The sequence below is a fragment of the Monodon monoceros genome, unplaced genomic scaffold, assembly GCF_005190385.1.
Source record: "Monodon monoceros isolate NGI ecotype Baffin Bay Population unplaced genomic scaffold, NGI_Narwhal_1 Super_Scaffold_19, whole genome shotgun sequence".
In the NCBI taxonomy this organism is placed as follows: Eukaryota; Metazoa; Chordata; class Mammalia; order Artiodactyla; family Monodontidae; genus Monodon; species Monodon monoceros.
Genome location: NW_021703775.1, coordinates 55,674,131 through 55,687,558, shown reverse-complemented (window position 1 = coordinate 55,687,558; position 13,428 = coordinate 55,674,131).

Sequence of the window (13,428 nt, the reverse complement as noted above, 5' to 3'; positions counted from 1 at the left end):
GTGAAGGGTGTAAGGTCTGTGTCTACATTCATTTTTTTGCATGTGGTTGTCTAGTTATACCAGCACCATTTCTTATAAAGACTATCTTTGCTCCATTGTTTGGAGCAAACACTTTATTCCAAAGTATTACCTTTGTTCCTTTTTCAAAGATCAGTTGATATATTTATGTGGGTCTATTTCTGGGCTCTCTATTTTGTTTACTTAACCTATTTGTCTATTCTTTCACCAATACCACATTGTCTTGATAACTGTAGCTTTATAATGAGCCTTGCACTGAAGTCATGTAGACAGTCCTCCAACTTTGTTCTTCTCCTTCAGTATTGCATAAGCTATTCTGGGTCTTTGGTCTTTTCACATAAATGTTAGAATCAGCTTGTCAGTATCTACTTGCTGAAATTTTCTTTGGAATTGCATTGAATCTACAGATCAAATTGGAAAGAACAGACATCTTGATAATATTGAATCTTTTTATCTGTGAACATTGAATATTTCTCCATATATTTAGTTCTTTGATTTCATTCAACAGAGTTTTATAATTTTCCTTAAATAAATCTTATACCTATTTTGTTAGATTTATACCTAAGTATTTAATTTTGGGGGTGCTAATGTAAATGGTATTGCATTTTTAATTTCAACTCCTACTTGTTCATTGCTGGTATATAGGAAAGCAGTTGACTTTTGTATATTAACCTTGTATCCTGCAACCTTACTATAATTCCTCATCATTTTCAGGAATTTTTTTGTTGATTCTTTCGATTTTTCTGCATCATGTCATTTGCAAACAAAGTTTTATTTCTTCCTTCCTAATCTGGGAATGGGTGTTAAAATACTTCCTAACTCATTCTATGAGGCCAGCATTATCCCAGTTTGAATCATGAACATAGATTCAAAAATCCTGAACAAAATATTAGTAAACTGAGTCCACCAATGTATAAAAGAATATACATTGCCACAAGTTAATATCTGTCTCCTACTGTTCTTTTAACACTAATGGCAAAGAATGGTGAATGGAGGTCTTCCTCAGCCCTGGCACTCATGACATTTTTTTGGCTACTCACAGGTAGTATGAAATTTTATACTCAAATAGAATTTCTAAGCACAATCTAAATTCAATAAACATCTACATCACTTGTTAAAATACATGTTTTAGCTCTCACCACATACCTTCTAAGTAGGCCTGAGTATGCTTATGAAACTTCCCTGGTGATGATTATATACACTCAGCAGTTGAAAACTACTATATTAGTAGAAAACTCTGCAGCTTCCATAACTTTCTAGGCTAAATAAATTAAAAATAATACTTTGAGAATTTTGTTGAGCAAGAACTAGTAGCAGTGGAACACCTCTGTGTTTTGTCCATAACTTTTCAGGTAAAGGCAAATTTTGGTATGAAGTTTTTAGAGGATTTTTTTCTCTCTTTGTCTCTTTTTTAGTATGAATTCATTTTTAGTGTACACTCTTACCAAAACAAGGATAAGGGCACAGTGTTGGGGTCATGGTTTTCTCGGTTTCCATAGCAATTCCTTAGAGAGAACAGATACAATTACCTTTTCAGGTTACTATGAGCTGTAGAGACACAGCAAACAGAGAAAATAAGCTTCATGTTGACTAGCAGTTCTTGATAGCAAGTTGAACACCATCTCACAACTTGATGTTTTCCTTAAATTTTAGGTCACTACACAAGCCCATAGAAGCTAAGTTACTTTTAAATTCCAAATAAGATTATTGCACAATCAAGCATTTCTTGATCTTCACAATTCTATACGATATACCCTATTTAGAGTTCTCAAAATGTAGGGAGAATCCAAAAATTAGTTTTTGTCATTGTTAGGTTGCCCATAGTGTTTTTTTGCTGAGCTAAATTGAGTATAAAAACATCTGTTAAGGGATACCGTATTGGAAAAAACAGTAGTTTGTCTAAAAGAAATTCAATTAATGTATTATTTTTCTTCAGTTGTTTGTTAGAACTCACTGATTTATTATAATTTTTATTGAGTCTCATACTTTTCTATCTTAGGTAGAGAGAGAAAATGATGGATCAAGCGTAAAAAAAGATGAATGCTCCATATTTAAATTAATTAAAATTTAGTACCTCACTAGTTACTTTTTAAGTGCTCAAAAACCACATGGGGCTTGTGTCTAACATTTTGGACAGCACAGATACAGAATATTTCTGTCATTGCAGAAAGTTCTATTGGATAATATTTCCCTAGATTCTTATTTCTTGTAGACATAGGAGTATAACTGGCATTCCAGTAATGTTCCAGAGTTTCAAAGAAAGAAATGATATATTCTGTGTGTTTCATTTTAGAAGTTCAAGAAACAGAGAACACATTTTAAAACATTTATTCCAATTTAAAATATATTGAAAGTTAGGGAATTTAAAGTGGTTAGTTAGGATTTATCTACCTGAGTAATTTGTGATGTGTTAAGTAATATTGTTTTATATATTCTTAAATGACTTAAGATTTTGAAGTTTTATGATATAGTGAAAATATGAAGATTGTGTCATAGGAAGGTGGTATAAGACATAAAAACAGGCTACCTGATTATAGGGTCCATAATCTCACCCACTATGTTATGAGTGAATGAAAAATGTCTGTAAGATGTCTATTTTCCATTCTAACTAATGAGGGAGATGACAATATAAACAAAATGTTTGCTGTGCTGGGTTAGGACTGTTGAATGTCGTCTTCTTCCAGTTTCACATGTAGGTGAAATAACAGAAGCACATTGTAAATGTACTATTATGGGGTAGTGGTAGGCTTATCAGATAAAATACAGGATGCCTGCCTGTGTAAGCTGGAATTTTAGATAAGCAACAGATAGTTTTTTAGTATGTCCCAAATATTGCATAGGAAATGCTTATACTAAAAATAATTATTTGTTGTTTATCTAAAATTCAAATTTAACTTGAAATCCTGCATTTTGTTCGCTAAATGGGGCAACCCCAGGTAGAAGAGTTCAAAAGAATTACGATTCACCAACCAACCATCTCTCTCACTCTGTGTGCTTTGAGCAGTTTAATTGTCCTGTAGGGAAAAGATATAGTAGGCTACTTGCTGGTCATGGATAACCAAGGAACCATTGAGCCAAGATCATTGAGAGTGTTTTTAGCATTCTTTTCAGAGGGTTTATGTCTGAACCAATACATAAAAATATTTGATAACTGTTATATATACATACAATGTAGCCATAATAAAGTTTACTGTTATCACATGGCGGTTTGGCCCAACGTGTATTGAATAATTTTCCCTCTTGCGCAGCCTCCACTATTCTGAATACCCAATGTGCAGCCTCTGAGTATGGTGCTTCCTTAGGCACATCTGGCACAGTGTGCCCTTGAGAATCACCGTGCTACGGGTACTGTTGTTCATACCAGCCTCCCTTGCCTTTTCCAATCCAGGGAATAGATGCTTGGTGATGAGCTGATTCCCCTCTTCCTATTCTTTAACAGGGGACAACACTGCCAAAACGAAGCTAAGACAGGCTGGAAATAAAAGTGGCTTGAGATAACTTGCCTTTAAAGATGTGGCAGTCTGCTTTCTTTCTCCTCTGTTATTTCATCTTGGGAAAAGAGTATTTCAGTAAAAATGGTATATGGGTATCTACCAAATTGAGAGAGTCTTCTGTGTTCCAGAATAAAGTATGGATTTTCCTCTTTCTTTAACAGTGATACCCGGTGATAATCATGCACACTCCCTATTCTCCTTTAACCTGGTTGATGTGTAGGAGTTAAATGATCTCGTTATTCTTGCAGACATGGCAAAGGACCCCAAACAGCAAGAAATTCAGTTAAGTTCGGATCCCTGGGTGCTGGTGGTTGGTTTTGAAACATAAAAGTTGAAAAGATTCATAAAGAGATGATCAGAGATATACCTTATGGACAGTCTATTTCTAGTAGCAAATAGCTTTATTCTGCTTCTCTTTGAATGGCTCCTTCAACTCCCTCTCATCTTCCCTACTTCCCTATCATATCATGTGGGTGTCTAGAACAATAGTAGACTATGTAAGGCTATATACAGAGTGAAAAAAATCTTCTGAACTCTCTAAGTCTGTGTTAAAAATGTATACCTTTCTTAAGTATTTAAGGGACTATACTGTGGATCTCCATGTGGTGCAAGATTGATAAAAATCTCTGAAGTTACTGGAAGCCAGGACAGTATATATATATATATATTTAACATATCCAAGACCTCAATAAGTCCTTGAAATGAGAACCTTGCAAATGACTTAAATAGGAAAAGCTACAGTCTCTCCTCTCCCCTAATCTTTAAACCCACATATACAGGCACTGCCAACACACACACACACAAGGATATTTTTATTGACTGTGAACATAATGAGCACAGTAATGGTCCACTGTTCATTATTGCACAGGAGCCGGGAACATGCAATGCTAACAAAAATTTTGATCAAAGCTTAAGGCTCATAACACCGGAAAATCCAATAGTAAAATCAAGCACTCAAATTTTGTCGGCTTCACAAGAAATACACAAAAGGCACTCTGTTTGGGGATACAGGGGAGAAACATAATAATACAAACGGAGAGAAGCTGCTTATCCAAAAAAATGAACTGGCTGAAAAATTTCTCATTGTAGGCTTTGTGTTAAATTCTGAATGACCAGTCTTTCTAAGAATATTCTTACTGTGAGCCACAAGAAATCACCATGGACCTCTGTGGTTGGGATTGACTTTAGCAGCATATAATGTGAAACCCAAGTTAAAGAGGCTTTACAATTATAGAAGCTTAAGTTTGTCTCACTGAAATTGTGAAGATAAGGATTCCAGGTTGGTATGGCTGCTTCACTGACATTAGGAAATACTGTCTCCTTTTTATCTTTCTATTCTACCTTCCCTGGCACACGTTTTCCATTTTTGAAGTTGCTTCGTGCTGCAAGAGGACTATTGTAGTTCCAGACAATAGATCTGTGTTCCAGGAAGGAAGAATGAGGAAGCCAGGGAAGCTGAAGGGGAAAATGTCCCTCTTTAAAAAAATTTCCTGATATCCTGTCTGACGATTTCTACTATATTTCACTGGATGCAAAGAAGACTGGGAAATGTAATATTTTATTCAGTTATTTTGTTGCACTGGTTAAAATCAGGTTCCCTTAGTAGGGAGAAGTAGTGAACAACTAGCGATATCTGCCCCTCCATCAGTTTACTGCTGTTGTAATAATTATTTAAAAAATCTTTACTTGGTATTTTTCCAGTCCCTAACTCTCAGTAGATCTTAGGAGGTAGTCATCAAAACAGAACTTAAACGTAACAATGGGTAACCCCAATATAGCACTCTGTGTGCTAGGCTAATGTTCTAAATGCTTTACATATATAATACTGAAAAAAAACTGATGAGAAATGTATTATTATCATCATCCTTTTAACAGATAAGGAAACTAAGGTACAGAGAGGTTCAGTAACTTGCCCAGTGACACACAACTAATGAGTGTAGATTTGAATGCAGATCATCAAAGCATGCTTGTCAGCAGTCTGCTATACTTCCATTCAAGGTTCAGAAAAAAAAACTGATTTCACATTTTCAAATTTTATTACTGCTACTGAAAATTAAGCATCTCAAAGACCCTGAAATAAAGTACAATATTTTGGTTATATTTTTCAGATGCAAAGGTAGAACAGAGGATATGTGAAGGGAAGTTACTGGAGAGTTCTAACCAGAGGGTGACATAATTGGAATAATGTTTAAGAACACAATAGAGGATAAACATTTGTTTTCCAGGACAGGGAGAAAAGATGAGTGAGTTTAAGATCTGGGGATCCCACTTCTCTTGAAAAATTACCTATTTTCAGACCCCCACCTTTGCCTCACTTTTATGTTAATTGGTTACTTGAATTGTTTGGTCTTTTGAATGTCTGTAGAACTGATCAATACTTTTGCTTCTTGAAGATATCTTTCCCTCACCATGGCTTATTACCCTTAAACATAGACCTTTTTCTCTTGGATAAGTCATCTACTTTTATTCCATCTCTATTCTGTCTTCAGATATTTTGGTTATAATAAGCAGATCTCTTTTTTAAAAATTTAGGTAAAGTTCGTATTGTGTTTCCAAGTAATTTATTTGTTTTTACCATCTTAATTTGGAAATTCTGTTCCTGTTACATTTGGAGATTCTCAGGAGAGAAACATCTGCCCTCAATGGCATGCACCGCCGGGCTGTTTTGCATAGATGCAGAGCACCTAACATCAATACTCAGTCATTTAAGACTGCAGCAGTGCCAATACCCATGTTTACACATTCCATAGTGCCATAGTGTAGAATGCTTGTTTCTGTCATCCATGAGCAGATGCCAATTTATTAGGACATCTTCTGACATTTGGCCACTAAATGTTAACAATACTGTACTGAAAGAGAACATTGGTAAGAAAACAGTGAAATTTACTCTCTTCATTAACAGTCATCAGAGGGTAGTTCTGAACAGAATTGGAAGAGTTATGAGCAATGAATTGCAGCTCAAAAATAATAATCAAACCATCAGGCAATTTTATTTGGTACCCCAGCATCTACTTTAGAAATTCTTGTCTCTGCTTTTAATTTCTGTCTTGATACTAAAAAGTTTTCTATTTCTTGTCACCTAAAGAAAGTGACAAACTTATTTGCACTAGGGTTTTTGGTACTCATTATTTTTATAAAACAATTTGCTTTTAAAAAGATGAATTTGAGAGAAAAGGTAATGATTAAATGAAATGTTTAACTTCAAGCATGAGAAAAGATGTGGAGATGAGAGACCCTTCCACTGTCTCAGTCATGCTATTCTCCATAGAGCTAGCCCTGATCATAAGGATTATGTTGCTATATCCTGGAAAATGAACAGGTCAAGGTTGGAGCTTAGAGACATGGCATTAGGGCGTCAGAGTTAGGAGATAAATATTTCAAAATACTTAGAAAACTCAGAAAAAAAGCTTATTTTCAATAAGAAATGGGTTGTCAAAGATCAAAAGAAACAAAGAGCAAAACAAGGGGACTATTTACAATTCCGTCTATTTTTCACTCCTACGTCTCTATGAAATAGTTGTATATACTCTCGAAGGGCACAGTAAAACTTTCAAAAGTAGAACTTACAAAGCTTATATATTTTCTGAGTTTATGTTCAGTATCATACAGATGAGCATGATTCTAAAAGTTTAAAATCCTATTCTGTATATTTCAAGAATCTGACATCAGCTGTTCTATTTGACTTGTTTCCTGTAAGGAGAGTATATTTAGTTTTTTAAAGTTCAATTATTAGGAGATAATTTTACTGTAAGATATTATTACACATATTATGGTATTGCACAAGATGATTGGAAACACATTGACATTATCTTCCTCTGTGAACTGATTAGGATATTCAAGTATGGAAAAGTGAACAAATAACCACTGTGATCCTTGCAACTTAAAATGTTTAAGTATTATAGAAATTTTTAACCCTAAAGTTAAGAGTCTTTTTGTGCATAGAGAAACCATTTAAGTGGAAGCATGCTGTTCTCTATTTTTGGTTGATGCTTTTAAATTACCATACTGTGCATCATAGCTCGAACCAACAGTTCAGCTGTAGTTTCCTGATTCTTGCATGCAGCTATGGTCCTGGAACCAAAAGAAGGGATGGCAGTGTCCGGAATCCAGCAAAGGCAAAATTTCCTGTAGTGATCCACTTCTGAAGTGCTATTCTAGGAGTCATTTTGAAGGCCCTGGAACTTGCTCCTCTAAGGCCTTCCAATAATTTTGTAAATACTCATTCCCCCATTTCAAATATTCTTTTCTTAAAATTGCTAGAGGAGGGCTTCCCTGGTGGCGCAGTGGTTGAGAGTCCGCCTGCCGATGCAGGGGACACGGGTTTGTGTCCCGGTCCGGGAAGATCCCACATGGCGCGGAGCGGCTGGGCCCGTGAGCCGTGGCCGCTGAGCCTAAGCGTCCGGAGCCTGTGCTCCGCAACGGGAGAGGCCACAGCAGTGAGAGGCCCGCGTACCGCAAAAACAACAACAACAACAACAACAACAACAACAAATTGCTAGAGGATTTGTTATCTGAAACCAAGCCTTTATTTGTAAACCAATTTTTATTACAGTTAATTTACAGTGCTGTGTTAGTCTCAGGTGTACAGCAAAGTGATTCAGTTTTTCAGATTCATTTCCGTTATAGGTTATGATAAGGTATTGAGTGTCATTCCCTGTGCTATACAGTAGTCCCAAAGTACTAATTTATCTGACTGAAACCAAACCTTTATTGATAAAGTATTTGGTACCAAAAGTAGCTGCAGGCAACAGATTCTTAAGGGTGGGAAATTGATTAGTTCTCTGACATCACTGATTTAAAAGCAGAAAATATCTCTTTTTCTAGTACAGAATGGCATATTCATAGCATGGTGCCCACCGTGAAAAGCATTACGAAAAGTTTCACCAATGAATGTACAACGCTTTCAGATTAAGTGATAGCATCCATAGTACACTGTAACAACCACACCAAATTAGAAGCCTGTGAGACAGGCTGTTTCTAATAATACCGAATAATAGAAAAGTAAAAATAATAGAACCAGGGCTTTAAATTCTTGGCATAAGGCACAGTTAGAGAAACAGGAAATGTCTATGATTCCTGTAAGTTAATTTCTTTCCTGAATTAGCTGGAGGGCTAAAGTTAACAATGATCAAACAAAATCTGATCCTGTGAGATGCTATCTTGAAAAATAGACTAAGCCTACAGACTCCATAGGTCCCTTAGGTGAACATTCATTGATTTAAAAAAAGAGCCCCCCAAAATAGAATTTGATATTTGAATGATTTTATAGGTATAAATATTCTAAAGGCCCAAGCCCCAAAGAGCCTCCCAGGCGAGCCAAGACCTCCCCCTCATCTCCTGAATAGTCGCCTGCTTTATTGGAGAGCTGACATGACCTCACAGGTCACCTTGGAAGGGAATAACAAGTATATTCTTGCTCTACCACTACTATCTAATTTCCTCCAAAGCTATATTTACTATCAGATCCCAGCATGCCACAGAGGCCAATTATAATGACAAACCAAGGAGAAGAAATTTTACATGCCAAAATAATTTCAAGATAATGGTAGATTGTATTTTTGTTTAAAATATTTTCCGTGTTCTCCCCCTATGGCAAATTAGCACATCCCTATCTGATTGACTTAAGGCTTGGCCATAAGGCTTTTACTGTGGCAAATGGAATGTGAGTAGGAATGGTGAGTGCAGATTTCTGAGAAGTGTTCAGAGCCGTTGTGTGGTCTGCCAGCATGTGTCTTCTGCTGCCACAAAACCAACAATTTCCGGAAAGGCCCTGATGTTTCAGCTTGGGCTCTAGGATGCAGACAACATAAAACAGACTGTGCCCAACCCACAAATGAGGCATAACATGAGAAATATTTTTTGTGTGTGTGTTTTGCCTTTGCTGGAATCTGAAAATTGTCATCCCGACTTTTGGTTTGGGAATCATAATGCCTTAGCTGCATGCAAGAATCCGGAAACCACTGCTAAAACTGCTGGTTCAAGCTTGGTTCTAGAACAACACTCTTTGTGTCTCTTTCCACCTTTTACTCCATTTAATGAGGTTATAGATATAAGACCTGTATGTGTCAATCTGATTTGTGAGCTCAAAACTGCATCTGTAACCCTGTGACAGAGTCTGAGAAATCTTATACTTTGAGTTCTAATAAAGGAAGAAGTTTAAGGATAAATGTTGGAAAAAAATAATAAATACAAATAAGAAAATAATAAGTATAAGTAAATAATTAAGATATATAATAATATATAAATATTTAGTATTTTTAAAAGCCTGTCTTCAGTATGTGTAGCATTGTTCTATTGTGTTTTCTGTTGTTTCTATTGAGACGTCTGTTTTCAACTTACTGTTTTCCTTAATAGATTAAAAAAAAAGCACAATAGATGATTTTTACGAAAAAAAATTTGGTCTGTAGTTGCATTTAATGTCTTCTTACTTGTGCTGCAGCTTTTCTGTGTCATTTCTAGGTGTGGATTAATTTTTATCTACTCTTTTTAAGATTCATTATGATTCCTGAATATGAGGATTTATGTACTTCAATAATTCTTAGAAATTCTCATTGTTATATTTTCTCTCTTCTAGTCACTCTGGTATGTCCTGCTGGGATGTCTATTACATATGTATACTTACATATATATATGTACATACAAATGTATAAACATATATAAAACCTTCTTATAACATTTCTGTCTTTTAACCTTGTTACTATGTTACAGTCTCTACATAATTTTCTCATATATGTTTAATGCAGATAACCAATAATACAGCAATATTTAAGTTGCTGGATAATTTATCCACTGGCTTATTTTATTTCAGTGACTATATTACTTACAACTTGAAGTTCTGTTTTGGTCTTTTGCGAAACTGGCAGGTACTTTTCCATAGCATCACACTACTGCCTCTTTTAGGTGATGCAATTATTTATTCTCTGCTGGTTCTCATATCTGAAATTCTTTAGAGAGTGCAGTAGGTTGAATGATAGACTCTCGAGAAGATATATTCTTATCCCCAGAACCTGCCAATGTTACCTTATTTGGAAAAAGGGTCTTTACAGATGTAATTAAATTAAGGATGTGAAGATGAGATCATTCTGGATTATCTGAGTGGGCCCTAAACCTAATGACAGATGTCCTTATATGAGACACAGAGAGGAGATGACAGAGGCAGAGATTGGAGCAATGCAGCCACACGCTAAGAAATGCCCACAGCTACCAGTAGCTGGAAAAGGCAAGGAACAGAATCTTCTTCAGAGCCTCTGAAGGGAGGTCAGCCCTGCTAGCCCTTAGACTTCATATGTCTGGCCTTGTGAGAGTCAGTTTCTATTGTTTTAAGCCATCAACTTTATGATAATTTATTAGGGCAGCCCTTGGAAATTAATACAGAACAAAACCTTACTCTCCCTCAGGGTTGATTAGTTCCTCATTCACTTAGTACTTTCAGATTGTGAAGTCTTGTTTGATGTTTTACGCAGACTGGTTTAAGGACATGTCACTTTTAAAAGGTTATGCATTTAATTATTCCAGAAGACTGAGGAGTGTCACTAGTCTGGACCAATTTTTTATGCTTTTTATGTTAATTTTTTAGATGTTGGAGGCTCCTAATAGATCCAGATAGTAAAGATGTGACCCCCCCCCGCCCTAGACTGTGGGTAGGTAGGGCAGTTGATTGTGAATTCCCTGAGAACATTTATTCCTGTCCTGGCCAACCCTCCAGCATTAGTTAATTTTGTTTTAGTTCACCCTTTCTTGAGAATTTAATACTCTCATTTTGTGTTCACTCTTCATTTTTTTTTTTTTTTTTTTGCGGTATGTGGGCCTCTCACTGTTGTGGCCTCTCCCGTTGCGGAGCACAGTCTCCGGACGCGCAGGCCCAGCGGCTGTGGCTCACGGGCCCAGCCGCTCTGCGGCATCTTCCCGGACCGGGGCACGAACCCGTGTCCCCTGCATCGGCAGGCGGACTCTCAACCACTGGGCCACCAGGGAAGCCCTATTTCTCTTTAAAGTAAAGAAGTCCAGAAGTAAGAAGTCAAGGGCTTGGTATGAAGACTGTGGTTTCAATGAAGACCATGCTTAGTTCTTTCTGCTCTGTCATCCTAGATGTGTGCAATATCACCTCATGGCCACTGGAGCCTCAGGCATCCATTTGCTTTGTGGACCAATACAAAGAGGAAACACAGACAAAGGCAAGGTGGCCCTTCTCTATGGGTCGATTCCTTGTAACCAGGCATCCTGAAAGTATGTATAACATTTTCTCATACATTCCATTGGCTAGAACTCAGCCAATTGGCCACACCTACCATTAAGAGAGGCTAGAAAATGACGTCATTTATTCACGTGCATTTTACTCTGCTAAAATTTTGGTTTTGTTACTAAGAAGGCAAATTTCTTAATTATATTTTTGGGTCAGATCCATAAAACTGGTTTACCTAATACTTGTTTCAGTTGTCTTTTAGCAAGATTTTATTGTTAGCAAAAGCAAGAAAAGTTAAAGCAAAAACTAAATTTCTAAGACTCCCTAAAACCAGAGTTCTGGTCATGATTTAGGTTTGTCAGTCAGTTTATTTCCACAAGATGTTAGTTTAGGGCTGAATTACACAGGGACAGAGAAAGAATTGAGGCTTCTATTTTGCTGGTAAAACTAACCTAAGATGATACAATTCTGTACCCAGCACTGGATTCCACAACTTTCTGAGCAGGGTGATACACCAGCTTCACTGGCAGCTCAATTCTGTGGTATCATTTCTGGAAGTTTATTCTAGTGTCAGTTTCTGCATTCCTCAAAATAACTCTTTGTTCAAACACCTAAAAAAATCCCAGTGTGATTAAAGAGCTACAGTAGGTTCTGCTGTCTATATTTAAAAACTCAAATCAATAAACAAGATATAATAAATGCATGTTATTTAATTAAATTAATAAAGTCACCAGGTTACAAAAAAACTGAGGAATTTCTGAAAGATACAAGTCTGAAAGCTTCAACTTCTGAAAGATACAAGACTGAAAGCTTCAATATAAATTAGCTTAAACTTTTAATAAAAATAGTTTAAGGGGCTTCCCTGCTGGCACAGTGGTTGAGAGTCTGCCTGCTGATGCAGGGGACATGGGTTCGTGTCCCTGTCCGGGAAGATCTCACATGCTGCAGAGCGGCTGGGTCCGTGAGCCATGGCCGCTGAGCCTGTGCGTCCGGAGCCTGTGTTCCGCAACGGCAGAGGCCACAACAGTGAGAGGCCCGCGCACTGAAAAAAAAAAAAAAAAAAAAAAGTTTAAATGATGGTAGTTAAAATATTTTAAATTGATTGCTATAGAAATACAAAATGCAATTTTGAAAATGTTAATGTATCTAAAAAGGAAAAAAATATTTTTTAAAAGGAAATAAATTATCCTAGACAAGAACATTGTAATGAAGCAGGAAAAACACAAAGTTTATGTTCCATGACTAGAAAACATAGGCTCTTGACACACAGAAAACAAAATCCAATTTATGCTCTCTGTAACAGATACACTTAATGGAAAACAAGTAAGAAAATATGAAAAAATTATGTACGATGACATATTTGGCCAGTTGTAACAAGAAGGGGGCAAGTAAGGTTGTACTTATACCTAATATGTAGAAAACTGAAATGAGCATTATTCTCATAATATGGCAGAAAATAACAATAACAATATGGCAGAAAAATTAACAAATCATAATTTTCTTGAGCCCATTAGATAACTGAAGTTGCTTGGAAACCACCAAGTAGGATGCGATATAAGGGGAGACAGGCCCCTTTGAGGAGACAGGGCACAAGTAGTCACTCAAAGGGTGCAGAGCACAGGAGGGAAAGGCACTAGGCACTGTATAAATGGGTAAGAAGAACTCAAATACGAATTTTAAACAAATTCTTAAAGGTTGAGTATGGACTATCTCGAGAGTGTAGAATACTTGGGA